Raw genomic sequence first — 20,745 nt, 5'->3', positions numbered from 1 at the left:
GAGGGGAAACCTATGACAACCCTTCCTTGCTGTACCCTAGGGCTTCATCAGGTTTCTGTATTATTTAGTCTTGCCCTGTTTATGGTGCATGAGATCAAAAGAGAACAAAAAAGAGGACAATCAGAAGAACCAGTGCCCTCTTTACAATTTTTACATGCAGAACACGAGTATCTCAGACTCATCTGATAGCGGCATTATTTAAAAAGGACGAGATCTTTGGAGATTTCTAATCAGATGGTCTTCTTATTTCTTCAATTCCATCTATATTTAGAATGGAAATTGTAATTGATTGAGTCTTTCTTTAGCTTCAGCTAGAAGGAGACCAGTGGGCCCGCTGGGTGAACACCCTGAGGCGAAGCTTTTGTAACACTTGTTCGATATGAACCAGTAATATCCTACTTAGAAAGACAGAATCTGGCTTTCTGTCTGATCTCTGCAAAGTTCACCGTGTCTTGCATTGTTCCGCTCGTTCATTTGCTCTTCTCAGATGTTCCGAGCTGCTTCATATTGTTCTGCCCACCTACGTCTGATCTTCTCCCTCGAGCAGTTGGCAAATGCATGCAAGGTACCAGCCAAGATATACGGAGTCATGTTTAATATATGTAAAGCTCGGTGTAATAGAGGAACTCGTTCTATGAAGAGACCAGGTAAATGTTATTAGGCTTGAGTTATATGTTAATTTCTGCTCTGCTCTAGCTTCAGCCCCGAAGCCTTATTGTTAGGCCTTAGAAGTAACTCAAAGCTTCTACTAGCTTATGCCAAGTCTTTACCATGGCCTGTCACAAATATCCCATGCACTCTATGGTACTGTAAGGTAGCGGAAGAGCTCACATACTCCACAATAAGATGTTCCATTGCAAGAATAAACAGTGCTGTGTCCCAAGTGCTGCCACAAAGCTTTGCCAGTTGTGATGACATGATGTCATCAAAACTGGCAAAGCTTCACCCTTCTTTATGATGCAATTGCAGCTTCTTTTGCTAATTCCAGCCCCTTTGGTGATGCCATGAGCATTATCAGTGATGTTGTACGGGACTACAGGCATCGGTTTTGGGGCTTTCCTGGTATTTCAAGTCATGAGACTCAATGGGCATCGAACTTGCATGCTTTCATGGCAGGAAGCACCAGACCAAGCTCTACAAGTGAGGTCACAGTACTTTTCACCAAATAGACAGACCCTGAGGATATAGGGGACTCATGACCCAGTTCCCGCCACATGGGTTTGGGAGAGGGCCGAGTCATGAAATGGGCCTGATTAGCTGTCGTAGCTCGGAGACTTCGGTGATAATTGAATTGATATAGGGCAGCAGAGTTGACATTGTGAAATAAAGGTCACAAAATGCAATTTTGAGACCTGGTGATCTGGGGTAACAGAGCCCTTGTTAAAGCTCGCAAGTGTGTGCAAACGGATTAGATACTAGAGTCTAACCTGGTCAACTGGGAACAACAAAAAGCAACAGTTCTTTCTGTAGACAGTTTTTAAGCCTGAGAACGCAGTAATTTTTAGCCTGGTTACTCGGGGGTGAACTTTTGTCAAACCCGCTGGCTAGGGTTTAGCATAGTTGGATGGGAGGGAATGGAGGTATCTCTTGACACTGACTCCACTATTCAGTATACTCTACCACATACACTGGAGGAAAATTGTCCATAGGACGTTGGCTACAACCCAGTAGAGCAAAACAGAAGAGTCAATCCTCTTCCTCCGTCAACAGCTTAGCTGCTCTCTATCAACACTACACTATTCTGGTTTCTTCCCACTCAGTGTCCCATTCCTCTGTTTCCACCTCATCTTAAAAAGACAGTAGCATAAAAAAATAAAATAGGATTTAACATTAAGCAGTAATAAACCACACACCCCTTACAATGTTTTAAAAGTGAGGTGACCTCAGATAAGGTGTCTTCCTTTGGGGGCCATCCTGGATTAGTTGTGACAGGCTCCACTGAAAACAAGTGGTGGAGGCCACCCATAGGGAGAGTAGACAAGCTGCATCCCCCAGCTAAGGGTGCAGGGAAGGACCCTCTTTCATGTATTAGGCCAGCATTTCCTGTAAGAGCCTGCTGCATCAACTACTGCAACAGTTGAAGATAAAGAGAGGCAAAGGGAGCCAGAAGGAAAGAAAGGCTGAGAGAGCAGATGAAGGATGAGGGCTCAGTGACCAGTGGGGCTATTGGCTGCAGATGACTGGTATAGCCCAGCAGAGCCCAAGCATGAGAAAGGAGAGGGAATTTAATTCCTTGGAATGACAAGGCTGACCAGGATGGTGACAGTGGCAGTGATGACTAGGTGGGTGGCACGACGCAGACTGCTAATCTAAAGACATTGTGGAATACACTGTGCAGAGTGTCTGTCCATAGATGCAAAGTAAAGATTGATGATGGGGGTCATGTTGTGAGAGTATGCCTAGAGAACACAAGTGGATGTCGCCATGTAGAGAGGAGATCTCGGCCATGCCAACTAAGGGAACATTGCTGCTGTACCAGGGAAACACTCCCCTGGACTAGGCCGGAGACTGTCAAGGTCCACGTTTTAGAGAGAATCTTGAGGCCACCAGACCTAGTCTAGAGATAGTTGTTTTTGTGGGGCTTGACCCACATGTTGCTCTGGACAGTTTACCATGGCATGTGTTAGTTCCATGCAGCATTACTACCTGGCCAATGTAAAAAGGGGCATGGTCAAGGGCTTAGTTAGGAGAGTGGCTTATTATGATGTATAATCTTCCCTGTGTTATTATATAATAATAGCGCCCCCTCTCAGTGGCCCCTATAGTAATATTGCCCCATCTCAGTGGCTGCAGTAGTAATAGTGCACTCCTTTAGTTGCCCCAGTGATAATAGCTCACTCCCTTAGTGGCCCCAGTGGTAATAGTGTACCCCTTAATGGCCCCTATAGTGATAGTGCCCTCATTAGTGGCCCCAATTGTAATAGTTTAACCTCATTACTTCTGAGCAACAACCATGGCAGCAAGTAGCTTACTCACTGAAGTGGGTCCAGTCCGGCTGCAGCAGCTACTGCTGTACGTAGAGACCCTGCTTCTTCTCCTGGTGCTTGCATTCCTGTATATATAGTATGCACTGCAGAGGAGGAAGCAGGATCTATACGTACAGCAGCTGCAGCTGGGGGACCGGACCTACTTCAGTGAGTAAACTACTTGCTTGCATGGTTGCTGCCCATCCGGTGGTGCTTGTAAGGGGCAATCATTTTTTACCGCCTATTAACATGGATCTTAATTATTGGCCAGGCCAGTGGTTTACTGACCAAGTGAGAACCCTAGGCCCATGTGATTGCAACGTTATAAGATGTAATGACCTCCTAAGAAACAAAGCCCACCAAGACTAACAATAGTAAAGCCTGAGTGTCTGCAAATCATTCTCACCTCCAACTGTTCACCCGGACGCCATACACACCATCCCACCTGCATTGTACAGCATGACAGTTTTCCACTGGTGTCGCACAAGAGGCACAACCCGCGGCTAGTTTGTGTTGTCCCTCACACTATGATCATAGAGAGTCATTTCCTTAGAACATACATGACCCGGCACGCTCCCATGCCCAGTCCTTAGGCATCATGCACATGGAAGAGCAGTCCAGTACAAACAAGTTCATATATGTTTATACTATGGTGCCATAGGTGCTCCTGGTGCCCCTGTCTGGTGTTTTAGTGAAGCACCACCTTACATACATATTCCAGCTTTTGATGTAGCATGCCATGATTTTTTTATGAGATGTTTTGAAATCACTACTATTATCGCCTTTCACTATTTTATAGCTTTCAGCACTAAAGTGCGGCCAGGAAGCAGACTGTAAACTGTTAAAAAGCATAAACGAGTCTCTACCCTGCAGGGATGCTGCGGGTTATTAGATTTCCCTGAAGCTTTCTTCTCGGAGCTTCAGATCATTCCTGCTTGCCGTAAGAGAAATTCTTCAAAAAGGAGAGGATTAGAGAATTGCTGTTGATGTAGTGTCATCAGGCGGGTGCTGCAGAGCTGAGTTTGCCATTTAAAGGGGTTGTTTGGGATGGCACATGATATTTTAACTATTGGCTGCAAATGTGTTAAAATAACAAAAGCAGCAGTAATAACCCCTCCTCTCCCTTGGCGGTGATCCAGCGTTGTGGTCCTCACTGTCTAAGTTTAGGAAAAGCTAACATGTGACCGCTGCAGCAGTCATGGCATCATGGCTCTCAGCATATGAGTGGTGATACCTGGAGAATGGAACGTGATGACTCTTGCTTCTGATTGGCTGCAGTGATCCGGTTGATAGCCGTTCATTAACAAAGACCGGGAAGACTGTGGGGCTTCAGCACTGGACCACCGGGGGTGAGGGCAAGTAAGTACTGTTGGTTTTGTTATTTTAACACGTTGGCAGCTTTGCTTAAAAAAATTGTACCTGCCAGACAGGTGGAGGTGGATCTGACTTGCCACACACTGGCTTGACTTTGGGCTATCTGGGGAGGCAGGACCTGAGGAACTCAAGTTAGGCCTTTGACCCTCTCCAAGTGGGAAACTGCGAGGTCCCTAGGACATTACACACATAGTCCCAGTAATGTGGCTGCTGATGCCACACTGGGAGAAGGTAGGTACCTGTAGGTCTGAACAGGAGCGTAGTGGAGAAACAGACTGTAGTCAGGGCCGGCTGCACAGGTGCGTTACTACCCCAGGAGCAGGTAAGTGGGGTGAGCAGCAATGATGTGCTGTAACGTTACCTTTACCTCATGCATAACAGATAGAGGGGAAAATGGAGGAGAGGAAGAAAAGGAGCAGGCTTGGAAGAGAAAGAGAAGGATATGCTGAAGTTTGATAGAGAATGAAAGGGAAAGGCAAGACGAGGAAGAGGATGAAGGTATAGGGGAGCGGATCAAGAAGAAGATGACGAAAGCAAAGGAGGAAAGATGGAGTAAGAAAAGGGTGGAGAGAGAGAAGGATGAGGAGGATAAAGAAGAAGAAAGGGAAGAGAAAGAGGAATTAGCATAAGGAAAGAGGAAGGAGAGGAGGAACATGAACAGAAAGAAAAGAAGAATGGGGCAAGAGGAGGACAAGGAAGAGAAAGGAGAAGGAAAGGAGAAAGCAGTGGGAAAGAGAAAGGTGAAAGAGAAGGTAAGGAAAAGGAGGGAGAGGAAAATGAATGGAACAAGAGGAAGATAAAGAAGGAAATGGAAAGATGGAGTGGGAAAAGCAGAGAAAAGATGAAGATGGTAAAGAGAAAAGAGAGAAGAGGAATATGGACAAAAGAAAAAGGGAGGAGAGAACAGGAAGCTGAATAGAAGGAAGATAAAGGGAAACAAGGGGAAAGAAAGTAGAGGAAAGAAAAAAAACAAAGTAGGAAAAGAATGGAGAGAGACCAATTTAAATGGTAAAGAGGAAAATCCGTTGAAGGAATGTAAAAGGAAAATAGGAAGGAAAAAATATGGAGCAGGAAAAGGGTGTTGAATAAAGATGGTAAAGAGGGAAGAGAGAAAAGGAAGATTGGGAATGAAACAGGAAAGAGGAAGAAAACTAGAAAGAAGGGGGATTACTGGGAGAGCAAGAAAATGACGACTGGGAAGAATACACGAAAAAAGGGGAAGGCAAAATCCTAGAGATGGTGAAGGGAAAAAATAGTAGAAAGGAAAATAGTAAGGGAAAGAAGATGAAGTTATGAAGAAAGAAAACAGAGAAGAGGAAGCTGAAGAAGGACAAGGGAAGATAAAAAGGGTAAACAAAAGGGTAAAGGGAAGGGAGGAAGATGAGGAAGAGAAAGGAGAAGGGGAGAGGAAGAAGGCAAGTAATGAAGATATGAAAGGTAAAGAGGTAGAAAAGAGAGGAGGAGAGAAGAGCAAGTGTAGTGGCCCAGAGTTAGTGGGGCCCCTCCATAATGTTTTATGTCTGTCTTGTGTCACTGTATTGTCAGTTTCTTATGTGCGCTATGCATTTGATTTATGTGGATTGCATGGCTGCAGGACTGCAAGAGTTAATATCTGGTATGTGGTGCCTTGTCTGAAAAATGTAACGTTTTGTGAGTCATGTGACTATGTTTTATATATATATTTGCAGGAATGCAAAGCAAGAGAGTCTAGGTAGTCAGTCTAAGAGAAGGGAGGAGTTCAAAAGAGCCTGACACCCACATACCACATGAGCCAGTTCATGTGTGGAGCATGGAGGAGGCCGAGTGATGGCCTGATGCTCAACCTGTGTCTAACCACCCCAGGAGTCATGGGCGCTTCTGGTGAGTGCTGGGAGTTAAAAGAACCGCTGCATAGCGAAGGGAGGAAGAAACAGTGAGTGAGTGTTGACCGGTAGAGAGAGAGAGTTTGCCAGGAGAGGTACTTCACAGATAACTTGGACTGTGGAATATTCTGATGCCCCAAGAATCCTCCCTGTTGCACCACTTTGGCTTGTTGTTCCTATACCAGAACTGTTTGTTGGAATTTAATGTTCAAGACGTTTACACTAAACGTACAGAACTGACCATTCCCGGTTCTAGATCAGAAAGTTGCCCTGTGTGTGGACTACTTTATTTCATCTAGAAGATCCACTGCAGAGGACAGAACGGTAGCATCATGAGCGACAATTGGACTTAAGGTAACCCCCGGTTACTACCCCTGTGATCTCCCCCAGCAGTAATGTTGTCAGGTCCCGAGCTACCCCCAGGGAAGGAGATGGTAGAGCCCCGTGAAAAGGCCTGCTATCCTCTCGGCTGTGGGCCTGGTCTTCGGGCGCTGCACAAGATAAATCATAAAGTACGTGACAAGGAAGAGGAAAATGGTGAGAGAGAAAAGAATGGAGAAGGAGAGTAAAGAAGATAATAACAGAGGGGGGAAGAGAAGAGCTTTGAGGGGGAGAAGATAGAGGGAAAGAGGAGAAGAGGAAGAAACCGGAGAGAACAAAACACCAGCCATGACTGCAGAGAGATACGTGTATTCCTTGAATACTTTCTCCAGGACTCCTGTAGTTCTCCTCTGGACTGTTATCAGATGTCTTCCAGCTTTCTGTCCATGGAGCTCAGTGATCACTTGATGTCATTTGGCTTCTTGCAGGTTATAATCATCCAGTGAGAAGACAGCTTCATATTCATAATATATAATAAGTCTGACAACCATGGCAGTGAAATTGCTTTCTTGACATACTTCATCAGTGGGTTGTAACATCCGAGGGAAGGAAATACTGGAGATGTGTGAGACATAACAGTAAATTACCATCATACAACCCGACTGTAAAGTTGTCTCTTTGACATATAGTACAGTATAAGAACAGATATAGAACATTCCGCTACAGCAAAATTATATATGTCAAATGTAAAAAGACAGGGGGACACCGAAATATCTGCCATATATTGTAACGTATAATCTATCTATCTATGTATCTATCTATGTGTCTATGTATCTATCTATGTATCTATCTATCTATCTATCTATCTATCTATCTATCTATCTATCTATCTATCTATCTATCCCATATCTATCTATCTATCCCATATCTATCTATTTATCTCATATCTATCTATTTTGTATCGATCTATCTATCTCATATCTATCTATCTATCCTATATCTATCTATATATCTATCTCATATCTATCTATCTATCTATCTATCTCATATGCATCTATCTCTCTATCTATCCCATATCTATCTATCTCCTATCTATCTATCTATCTATCTATCTATCTATCTATCTATCTATCTATCTATCGTATTTATCTATCTATATATCTATCTATCTATCTATCTCATATCTATCTATCTATCTATCTATCTTCTATCTATCTATCTATCTATCTATCTATCTCATATCTATCTATCTTATATCTATCTATCTCATATATATCTATCTTATATCTATCTATCTATCTCATATGCATCTATCTCTCTATCTATCCCATATCTATCTATCTATCTATCTATCCATCTATCTATCTATCTATCTATCTATCTATCTATCTATCTATCTATCTATCTATCTATCTCATATCTATCTGTCTATCTTATATCTATCTATCTCATATCTATCTATCTATCTATCCCATAGCTAGCTATCTATCTATCTATCTATCTCATATCTATCTATCTATCTATCTATCTATCTATCTATCTATCTATCTATCTCATATCTATCTATCTATCTATCTATCTATCTATCTATCTATCTATCTATCTATCTATCTCCTATCTATCTATCTATCTATCTATCTATCTATCTATCTATCTATCTATCTATCTATCTATATATCTATCCCATATCTATCTCTCTATCTATCTATCTATCTATCTATCTATCTCCTATCTATCTATCTATCTATCTATCTATCTATCTATCTATCTATCTATCTATCTATCTATCTATCTATCTATCTATCTACTATTCCCTTTTTAACCCCGGTCTTTGAGTGACTTTACATGGGACAAATGTTGGACACATAAATGCCCAACAGTTGTCCAGGAGCTATAGTAGTTTTATGAATTAACGTGTTATCAAGATTCTTCTAACTACTACCTACACAGGAATGAGATATCCAGCAAAGTGATGACAAGGTTGGGTTTCTTTTCCAACTTTGCGTGGAATTAGACCACTAGCGGGCTAGCGCCAGTTATAGGTGGGCATGGGGTAATTAAGTAATTATTGGGCCCACACTCTTGGCTTCATAAGAGTAGAGTTTTATTACACGGACTGCTATGGGCCCACCCTATCCTCTATAGCCTATTGGGTCCAGCTCTGCTCAGTACTAGTCTTGGACCTACCATCTAATTTTGAAGGCATGATTGGGTTCTAAACTGACACTCAGGTTTCGTATCAAAATTCTGTCCAGGGAAAAGAGAGGGAGGAGGGCCTATTACCTCCAGTTGTTCTTCTGTGTTGCCTTCCGGTCTGCCATTTCTGGGCACTGCTTTGGGCTGTCCAAGAAGGTTGCAGCAATTTTCTAACTCCCTAATGTATACTGTGCACTGCTCTTCATGCTGATCATGTGAGCAGTTCTGGCCAATCAGAGAGCAGGCACAGTGCATTTTTAGTCTAACACTGCCAATGGACTGTGAGAATTAGGCTAGTCTAAAGATGGCATCGGCCATCTTGAACAGCCAAAAACGGGACCTGGAGCCAGTCTATGGAAAGGTCTTCAGAGAAGAACAACTTCAGGTAATGAACCTCCTCCCCCCTCTGGTCCAGTATTTTGTCCCAAAACTGGTGGGTCACTTTAATAACATTGGTTGAATTTCTTATCTTTTGCATTTCCCATCTGACCTTCACTTATTCGAAAACTTTACATAAAAATGACATAAAACATTGAAAAACCAAACTTCAGATCTTTCTATTTCTTATGTAAATGTTAATTATAAATACAAAACAAACCTCAAACTTCCACAAACTTGTCAGATCACCTCTGCGTCCCGAACTCCTACCAGGTCTGTAGCGGTAGGTCTGCATAAATTAATCTCATGACCAATCTCCCGCCAGTTATAGAACCGCAGGTTGGCATCAATTAATTCCATTGTTTGCAGGATTTTTCTGAAACCGTTAATTAAATGGTTTGGGCATTCACAATCCTAATTATTTGATGTCTCACTGATTTACTAACTCAACTAGCTCCCCTTTAACAAGTCAATGTTTTTGCTCAGCCGCGTCGGCTGCACTTTATGTTTTCCGCATTCTTATATTTACTTATTGATTTATAATCAGTGTTTCGTTTCTCTTTATTGTTATTGATTTGTAATTTGCTGGATTTTAATATATTTAGCGTTCTATCGCCGGTTTATCCTGTCATCCAGTGTGTCAGACGCCAAAGATAGATTTTTTATTTCATTTTATGTTTATTATATTTTTTGCTGTTACCTCATATCCTCGGAAGAGTCGAAAATGAAAAATTGTGTTTTAGTGCTTTTTTGGACTCCATGGTATGCAAATTTGGGATAGTATAATTCCTCTTCAGCGCCACCTATTGAAGGTAAGCTTCATTTAAATAAGTTCTCCAAGCATTTACTATGGTTGAACCATTATCAGGATGGATAATCAATAGTTGAGTGTGGGGTCCACTTCACAGGATCCCTGCCCATCAGCTGATCCTCCGTCTCGTTGTCAGTGCAGCCGGGTTGGAATTTTGCATTCGTGTTCAGAGCAGGAAGTGTCATAGAAGGCATCCCTCCCATTGATTTTAATGGGAGGGATGCCTTCTATGACACTCCCATTGATTTTAATGGGAGTGAAGCCTTTCGATTACACTTCTGGCTCTGACCATTGATGCAGATGTGTGAACTGTCTGCACTGACATCCAGCCAGCCAGAGGATCAGTTGATCGGTGGGGATCCTGCGAGGTGGACGTTAGAATATGTCATCAATACTAAATGTCCAGAGAACCCCTTTAAGTCAATGTCCGACCTTCTAATTGGTCTTGTAATATGACTGGGGATAGAAGCCAAACCTTCAATGAAGTGGCGCTACAGATGTAAAGGGGTAATGCTCTGACAGCAGCGGCTGACGGAAATGCTTAGCCTCACTACCTCTGTGAGGGGGCAGCAGGGAAATAGTAGACCGGCACTGACAAGTACTGTTTGTTCTGCTTCACTGACACAGTGACATGGCTAGAGAGTGAAGGCCATTTGCTGAAGCCTCTATGAGGCGGCAGGAGCAAGACTTTCCTTTTTGATGATGCGGGTGATGCCGTGAATAGTGCATTACCGCCTAGAAGATCGTCCCCAATAATAGGGGCTAATAGAGTGCTGAGTCTAGACCCCTAGTCTGCGAGCCCAGGAAACTTTGGCATCTCAGGCATCTTATCAAAGTGCTAACGACCACTTGTCCATCAATCTGTGTGTGTGTAAGGTGTAAATAACATGCAGAGCTTGACAGCACCTGTGATGTCAGTTACCGCCTCTTAGCTCCGCCCCATGATCACATGATGGTGACATCATCACAGGGCATTTATCCTCCTTCTGCACTAAATAAGGAATCATAGGCAGACAATATCCCCCATAAACCCCCACAGCCTCAGTTGCTATGGATACAGCAGTACTCAGTCTGGCAGTTTGTAGCTGGTTGTCAGACTGCTGCGCACCTGTGTGGAGACTCCAATAAATGACACCTCACAAATTTACATATACATAGCTCTTGTGCTGACAGGACGTGTGATGATGTCATCATCATGTGATCAGTCACATGGTCTCTAGGCTGAATGAGGGATTATGGGCGGACTACATCCACCACAAACCTTCTTCCCTGCTATCTTCCCATCTCCTGAACGTGATATCATGTCATCTCAAGTGCTAATGCCGCCAACACCAGTCAAGCCTTTATCTAATCCTCAATAGTTGTCCAGTGTTGGAACAAACCGCTGCTGTCGTACAAACAGGTCACCACAGAAGGTTCAACGCCGCCATGAAGCTAATGCAGCTTACATGACACAGCGACAAGCCATGATGTCACCTCAACCAACAGCTGAAGTTCATAAATAACATGCAGCTCATATGTGAAAGCTACATAGCAGTGCTGTGTGTGTGACGTGCATGTAGCAGAGCTGTGTGTGTGTGATGTGCAGATAGCAGAGCTGTGTGTGTGTGTGATGTTCATGAAGCAGTGCTGTGTGTGTGACATGCATGTAGCAGAGCTGTGTGTGTGTGATGTGCAGATAGCAGAGCTGTGTGTGTGTGTGATGTGCAGATAGCAGAGCTGTGTGTGTGTGATGTTTATGAAGCAGAGCTGTGTGTGTGATGTGCATTGTAGCAGAGCTGTGAGTGTGGTGTGCATGTAGCAGAGCTGTGTGACGCTACCAGATACACTGGTAGTATAATTTCCTAATAATTGCTAGTATATATAGGAAGGAGCTGTGTCGCAGCTCCAGGTGGGCAGAGACCACAGCAGCAGCCACATATAACTTGGCGGCGGCCATTGCAGGCTGTATCCCTATGCTGGGGAGCAGTCACATACCAGAAAGGAAGATCAGTGGGCTCTGACATCCTGAGGACCGAAGATGAACTGACAGCCACATTTATAGGGTGAAGCGCCCTGCTGAGCATGGGAGTCTCCCTCTCCACATTGCTAGACACCACTGCGGCAGTGCCAAAGACCAGCACTGTATGTCTTAAGAGACCAGAGTGATAACGGACATCTATGGAGGATTCAAGTGAGTGTGAGTGGACTACAACCCCAATCATTGTGTAAGGTTAAATATTTGACCAGGGTGGGGGTCAATGGGCTTACAGACTGTAATTTAATTCTTGAAGTATGGTGCCATAGATTACAACTGCAAGGCCTTGCAAGGGTTAATGGATTTATCGTGTGACCCATTTATGGTAATGTGTATCATATATGATGTCATGTCAAGTGTTATGACGTGTCTATGACTTGGTATATGGAATCACTCAGTGTGGCACATACTGCAGTTTCCCTGAAAATAAGACAGGGTCTTATATTAATTTTTGCTCCAAAGGATTTTTCTTTTTTTACATGTACAGCTGCCTGGACACTATTTAAACTGACTTTTTCTATTAACTGTCAATAGGGCTTATTTTTGGAGCAGGACTTAAATTTCAAGCATCCTCAAAAGTCCTGAAAAATCGTGCTAGGGTTTATTCTTGGAGTAGGTCTTATTTTCAAGGAAACGGTGGATCATAGTGTATGAGTAATGGGATATGAGTAGAGTAATGTGACGCAAGTATTGAACCGCCAGTATAATGTGTGACGACCTCTGAATATATATGCCAGTGATGTCTACGATGTGTTAGGGCATTCTGCGTAAAGGACGCTGCTCCTATGGGGCCTTTGAGAGCCTACAGCCATAATGGTGATGATGATGCTTGCAGTGGTTATGCCACCTTGAAGAGATGTTGTAGTGAAGTACTGAGATGTTTATGCCGGTAAGGGATGAAAACGTGTATTTTAAGTCACAGTAGATACACAGGGGTCAAAGCAGCGGCTTCTGCTCCAAGTCTGGTGTATCCCGGCCCTGACAGCGGACGCTGCCTGGAAAAAACCTTTAATGTTTCAGTAAAGCATATACAGTAAGTCCCCTACTTGCGAACACTCGAGTTATGAACTTTGCTAGATACGAACAACCCTGTCTGTAAGTATGATGCAATACCATAGCCCTACGTCATACCGTACAGCGATCAGACAGGCATTCTACCAAGCCGTGCCATAGGCAGCCCTGGGGCCTTTCAGAAGGCAACCGCACGACAACCTGCGATCTTATCACAGGGAGCAGTGCAGGACCCCCAAATGTCGGGTGCCGACTGTTTCTTACAGCCTACACCCGGCTGCAACAGCTCCGATAAGTCACGCCGCTCATATGAGCTGTTAATAATGCCGCAATAAATTCTGACAGTGGCATTTAAAGGGTTAACAGCTCTGATGAGCGGCGCAGCTTATCGGAGCTGTTGCAGCTAGATGTTGGTTGTTAGAAACATCTGCACCCGCATTGTAAGGAGGTAGATCCATTAAGGTACAATAAAAATGGGGCGGAGGATGAGTTATACCTCTATCTTCCAACAAAAAGAGATGCGGTAACAAATTCAATGGTGATGCCCCTTCCTCTCAGGAAAAACGGTCTGCATCTGGAGTTAGGGTGTAATGGAGTTGTAGTAGAGGCCTGGTGGCCTTTAGAAGTAGGTGCCCATTAATTTGGTGATTATGTAATACCCTGTTTCCCTGAAAATAAACCCTAGCATGATTTTTCGGGATTTTTGAGGGTGCAGAATGCTTTTTCAGGATTTTGGAGGATGCTTGAACTATTAGACCTCCTCCAAAATTAAGCCCTAGTTACAGTTAATAAAAATTTTTATTAAAATATTGTCCAAGCAGCTATACAAGTAAAAAAGTGAAATCTTTAGGAGCAAAAATTAATATAAGACACTGTCTTATTTTCGGGGAAACAGGGTATATTATATACATATATGGTTTATTTATTATCAACATTGTCTTTACATTTTATCATGCCTCTGACTGCAGGGTGGAGGGGTATGGAAATGCAAGGAGGACTATTGCTTACTATGAGGTAGAGAAAGAAGACCCAGCAAAGCTATTAAGGGCTTGTCGGGCGAATCTAGTGTGTGTGACGTTGAGACAAATGAATTCTATATCAAGCAGAAATGTATGAGGAGAGTTTCGCTCATGAGTCCTCCAATTGCTGAGTCGGCTTACGTAATCAAGAGGGTCGACCCTTGGTGGGGTAAATGGGTGGCATCTGCATCAGCTTCGAAAGTATAGCTGTTCAAGTTAATAGCTCCTTGCATTTCCTCACTTGAGAGTTGGTACCTGGAAGTGACTAAATACCGAAGTGTGCCCATTTGTTAAGAGACTGTGTTCAATACGTTCTGGAGGAATAAAAGTCGGTTGTTCGAGCAAACTCGACGTCATCTTTGCACCCATGTTGCCAAGTACCTGACTTGGCCTGCGACATGGTCTTTGCATAGAGTCCGTATTCAGTTGATGCCACAAACAGCTGTTCCAGAGGGTCCAATGGTTTCCCTTGAGTTAGGTCGATGGGCGAAGCCATCCAAGTCTCTCCTGCCAGTGAGACCTTACAGAGTAGTGTTGTTCGTGCTGATTGGCCCGGGCAATAAAATCAGACCAATGTTTACCAAATCACATCAGGTCATCTCCACTTGATTTTTAGCAAAATTTGCAGAAAAAGCAGTCTTCCAATAAAGTGTTGTGTGTGTGTTGCAGTGCTGGGGTCTTAGGTTCAAATATCATCAAAGACAACATCTGCATGGACTTTGACAAACTCCATCCAGATGTTGCCCCTGGACAGATTTGAATCCAAAATGCCAGTGCTGCAAGGCAGCAATGCTAACAACTGAGCTACCACACCTGTCCCTTCTGCTCCAGAGAAGGAGAAGAACATGAAGAATTAAGACAAAGATAACATAAAAACTTCATCCAGATGTTGCCCATTGACAAATTTGAATCTACAACTCCAGCGCTGCAAGGCAGTAGTGGTAATAACTGAGCTACTACACCTGTGTTCCTTCTTCTTCTTCCTCCTCCTCTAGAAGAAGAAGAAAGGACAAGAAGAAAGTGAAGGAGAAGTAGTACAAGAAGAGGGTATAGGAGTTTGTATGTTCTCTTTGTGTTTATTACTCTTGTTCTTCTCTATCTTTTCCTCCTCTAGAAGAAGTGTGGTGGCTCAGTTGTTAGTGCTGCTGCTTTGCAGTACTGAGTTCTAGGTTGAAATCTGGCCATGGGCATCATCTGGGTAGAGTTTTGATGTTCCGTTTGTGCTCATTCTTTCTGGTCTTCTCCTCCGGAGCAAAAAGGTTGGGTGTGGTGGCTCAGTTATTAGCTCTGCTGCCTTGTAGTACTGGACTTCTAGATTCAAATCTGTCCAAGGGCAATATCTGGATAGAGTTTTTTCATCTCCATGCAGTTGTTATCCTTAATGGGATTTCAACCTAAAAGCCCAGCAATGAAAGACAAGTGTGCTAGCAACTGAGCTGCATTCTTTGAAGAACCACCACCACCTTTTAGGGATGTTCTGGAGGGTAAATTAGATTAGTGAACCCAAATTTGCTCTCATTGACCTTAAATGGGAATCGGAATCAGACCGTCTTGATTCACGATTTTTTTAAAATCGGGTCGGGCACTCCCAAACCAAATACTTCAATAATCGCTCAACACTATTACAGAGTGAATGTAGATGAGGAGGTAGACCCATTTGGAGGTGGAGTAAACATGGATCATGCAGTAGATCCATAGTTGAGTCCCCCTACGTCTACATACGTCCCTGCTTGTTGGACCACACAAGATAACTTTTTGGCAAAATTGAAAAATGTGTATGAAGTTCTCTAGTGCGACACTCCGGAGGTTCATATAGTTAAACGGTGAGATTAGGAGTCAGGACATGAACGTAATTTGCTTTGTGCCCACTGGATCTTTGTAGAGTTCTTCTCCATCACTTTATTACCAGATACGGATAATCTCCAATGTGATTTTATGGTTGGAAGAAAATCATTAGCAAATTGCCTTAAACTGCCTCTTAACAGCTCCTTCTTCGTCTGGTTGTAAATATTCTGAATGCCTTGTTCAGAGCATTAAAATCAGAGCATATCATCTCCAGCCGTAATATTATCTGTCTAGAACACATTTTTTATTCTCTTCACAACAAAGCCCGCTCTGAAGTATTGATGTTACACGGCTCTTACCTCAGAACATTTTAAGCCCTAAATGGGAAAAAAATTCACCTCTTATGGATTAATCTAACCTGAAACCATCTCTACCTTCTGTACCATTATGAGAAGATTTGAGATTCATCGGAAAATGGGAAGGAAAATGTCGCAAAAAATTCACAATTGATTTTGACACCACTATTACCCGACAATCGATAATGTACATTAAACAGCCACATTACTAGACACCTCCATCTAGTAGCACGTTGGACTTCTTTTAGCCATCAGAACCGCATTATAGTGTCCATTCGCAGGTATTAAAGGACACAAGGTGAGCCAAGAAATGATTCTCCCCCCGTTACTGCCACTGCACTAGCTGACAGGAAGGGGTCATCGATTCATGCTGCTCTTGCCGAATTCTGCCCTCCAATCAGCATGGAGCAACAGAAATCTGGATTCATCTGACCAGGAGATGTTTTTCCGCTGCTCAGTGATACAATTTTTGCGCTCTTTTTCCCTTAGAGTCTCGCCTTTCTCTTTCTCTTAGACACAACAAATCTGGAACTGGTCGTTTGCCCATGCTAAAAACGCTCACCGCTGCCCTCATCCACTCTCGGCTAGATTATTGCAACTCGCTGCTGATCGGCCTCCACTGCTCCAGACTCTCCCCTCTCCAATCCAGACTGAATGCGGCAGCCAGGCTCATCTTCCTGTCCAGCTGCTACTCGGACGCCTCTGGCCTGTGCCGGTCACTGCACTGGCTGCTTGTCAAATACAGAATTCCAATCAAACTCACTACCTTACTCCATAAAGCCCTCCATAGCACTGCGCTGCCCTGCATTCCCTCCCTCATCTCAATCCACCACCCAGCCCGCGCCCTCCTCTCTGCTAACGAAATCAGATTAAGCGCCCTTTTAATTTGAACCTCTCATTCCTGCCTCAAAGACTTCTCCAGAGCAGCACCAGTCCTCTGGAACGCGCTACCCCAAACTATCTGGGCAATCACTGACACACTAAACTTCAGGCATGCTCTAAAAATGCACCTCTTCAGGGAGGCATACCACATCCCCTAAACCAAACCCCTCTGTACTCCCCCTGATAACATGCTCCCTGTCCTACAGACTACAATCCCTGCTTGCCGTAACCAACCCCCCTTTGCAGTCATACCGATTCAGCCATCACACGGCTTAAGTCTGACCATTGTCTATGTGTATAGCATCCCCCACTCTCCACCTCGCCATACCGTGCACATCTCCAGCCCCTTTACCTTCTGTATCACCCCATTATTTGTAGTTTGTAAGCTTGTTGGAGCAGGACCCTCACCCCTATTGTTTCCATCAATTGATTACTACATTTAACCGTGGTTTTTGTATCCTTGTTTTTTGCATCTGTTCTCCCCTGTTTTGTAAGTGCTGCGGAATATGTTGGCGCTATATAAATAAAAATTATTATTATTATCGCCCATCCGTGCTAAGGGATGACAAGCTGCACATTTATTTAGAGCATTAAAGGGGTTGTCCCGCGCCGAAACTGGGTTTTTTTTTTTCAACCCCCCCCCCCCCCCCCCCCCCGTTTGGCGCGAGACAACCCCGATGCAGGGACTTAAAAAAAAAAACAGCACAGCGCTTACCTGAATCCCCGCGCTCCGGTGACTTCTATACTTACCGGTTGAAGATGGCCGCCGGGGTCTGCTCCCTCCGTGGACCGCAGCTCTTCTGTGCGGTCCATTGCCGATTCCAGCCTCCTGATTGGCTGGAATCGGCACGTGACGGGGCGGAGCTACACGGAGCTACACGGAGCCCCATAGAGAACAGCAGAAGACCCGGACTGCGCAAGCGCGTCTAATTTGGCCATTAGACGGCGAAAATTAGACGGCAACCATGGAGACGGGGACGCCAGCAACGGAACAGGTAAGTGAAAAACTTTTTATAACTTCTGTATGCAATGTACATTACAAAGTGCATTAATATGGCCATACAGAAGTGTATAGACCCACTTGCTGCCGCGGGACAACCCCTTTAATATTGTATATGGTGCTCTTGACGTTGCATCGCCTGTTGATAGGAACGATTCCCGACATCCTCCTCTGACCCTTTTCGGCATAGAGTTGTTTCCATCCCCTTTCGCTGATTGTTTTTCCTCAGTCACACCATTTTCGGCATACTCTCCACACCGATGAATGAGGACACCCCACAAGGTTGGCACTAAAACCCTGGCCCTGGCTGATCTCTAATGCAGTGGCCATTCGGTGAATATTCCTAGACTCAGCACTAATTGCATCTGCCAAGTGCCCACCTGGCCCCGGAGCACACGTTGTGGTTGTTTGCTGTAACATAAGACATCTCATTTCCATTTCTATCCCTAAAACCTGCTAAAATATTCAAGTCAAAATATCAAACAAGAGAACCAACAAACACGACCTCCTCCTCCTCCTCCTCCGCTCTGGGTGAGTCTTTGGTTGCCATTAATTATTCATTTTTTTTTCTTCTCAGTGAAATTGAATGTTTCACTCCTACGGACACCTTTACCCTCATGGGAAGGATGACTTTTCATGACTTTTGCAGATTCTGCCCGCTGTTTATAGATGAAGACAAGTATACGCAGAACCCTCCGGAGAGCAAGCAGCGTGGGACGACCTGGCATCACCCATGAGGCTTAGACGAAAGCATCTTGTGCCATGCAAAAATATAATTAATTCCAAACAATATTGTACTTGTGTCTGTTTATTGTTCTGAAAATGACAACAGTAAAACCGCCGTGTCAAAAATCAAAGCTTAGCGAGATGAAAAGGCTTTACCTCCTTTCTTTATAAGGGAAGGGCGGTAAGCAGCGGTTTGATCAGATTGAACAAGCCTTTAGCTGAACACATAGTAGGTCCCCCTTCCAGGATTTTACAGACTGGACTTTTGTGCTATTGTTTTCTTTGTTGTTTAATTTTTTTTATTATTTTTTATATATATTTTTAGTGACTTTCTTTATAGATAAAAGAAAACCATCGGCAAAAGTGACCCTACCAACACTTTCCCCCCCTTTACCTGGATAGTGCGCCCTTGTTTGTGCTATTATTTCATTTACTGTTTGACAATACATACTTATTATGACATAGCAAAGCTCCGTGTGACAGCGACGTGACCACCATTTCAGTTGTTATATTGTATGGCGATTCATCTCACCAGTAGATTCTTTTACTTACAAGATGATGTAGGCACAGACACCATTGAGTCCCTAGACACATTCTGGGTAGTGATTAGTGATTTGTGGAATAAGCTGATTTAATGAAAATCGTGTCCTATTCCAACTCCCATTAAAGTCATGGAAGAAAAAAATGGGTTCACTAGTTTGCACACCAGAAGATCTCCAACGCAGCTAAAGACGCCTAAATTGCATTGCAATACAGTCACACATCGGGGAACACTGTGCTCCTCCCAAAATTTGGTCAAAATAGTGTACAGTGGTGTGGGGTTCAATCATAGTAGAGGGCTGTCACAGAAAACAAAAGAAGGCCACATAGGATCTCCCAGATCCAAAATTGCGAGAAGGAAGACAGCAGGTGTGCAGCTTGTTTTAAAAATAATGTCATAAATTTTACAAGGAACAATTCCACAAGATGAACTCAAACACTCAAACACTGACCTTCTCCAAGGAACTGCTGTTGAATTAAAGCTGATTCCTGTGCTTTAGAACATTTTGATTTTGGGAGAAGGGGAGAAGCAGCTCTTATTTCACAACCACCTTGAGTTCACTGTGTGGTCTTTGCTATAAATCTATGCTCATCCACCAGGAGAGGCAGCAAGTAGACGGGATCTTCATCCAGAAAACACGAGGAATCGGGTTAAAACAACCTCCCAAGTTTTATTAAATAAAAAACTAGCATTTCCAACAGCAAACCTTGTCCCTGAAACTGGAGAGTTACTTTAACTTAACCCAATATTTGTAACACCTTTAAGAATTCTCATAATAGGAATAGCTCACCAGAAACACCCGAGAAGGTAATTTTGGACCTCAGTATGAAATCTGTACTTGGAGCCCTGCCAAGATGTCTCATGTAATTTTATTGAAATAACGTCACTCTATGTGGGACCTACAGTATGTACACCATAAATGTAAATATACATCATATACACGTAAGAGCAGAGCTCTGTCTATAGTTTCTTTATCATGTTAGGGTCTTGGTTTGACTGCAATCTCTACATTCTTTATAGTAACCCGTACTGTAGAACGTTTCTACACTGAATGATCACTGTATTAGAAACAACTACTCAATAACGGGTTAGTCCACCTTTTTGGGCAATCATGGCTTTCAGACATTGGGGAACAGATGCCACAGGGTGGTGAACATCCTTCATACTCAATTTCCCCCATGGCCGCTGCAGCAGCTCTGTCATTTGATGCACATTTGGCAGATAAGTGGGGGAAGGTCTCACAACCATTTCCAGCCTATCCCAAACGTGTTCAATACGGTTACAGTCTGGTGAGTTTGGTGGACAAGGTAATGTGGAAAATTCAATGTTGTGTTCCCCCAACCATTCTCTACTAGTCCAAATTTGATGACACAGAGTGTTGTGCCTTTTGGAAGGTGGCTGTCACGTCACAGTCACCACACTCTCAATTTTTTGCAGCACACCTTTGTTTCTGTGGGTTTTATCCTGACTAGTTAGGATTAACATCTCCTGTGTTTACTA

The sequence above is a fragment of the Eleutherodactylus coqui genome, chromosome 3 (genome assembly GCF_035609145.1).
Source record: "Eleutherodactylus coqui strain aEleCoq1 chromosome 3, aEleCoq1.hap1, whole genome shotgun sequence".
In the NCBI taxonomy this organism is placed as follows: domain Eukaryota; kingdom Metazoa; phylum Chordata; class Amphibia; order Anura; family Eleutherodactylidae; genus Eleutherodactylus; species Eleutherodactylus coqui.
Note: the sequence above shows the minus strand (reverse complement) of the source record.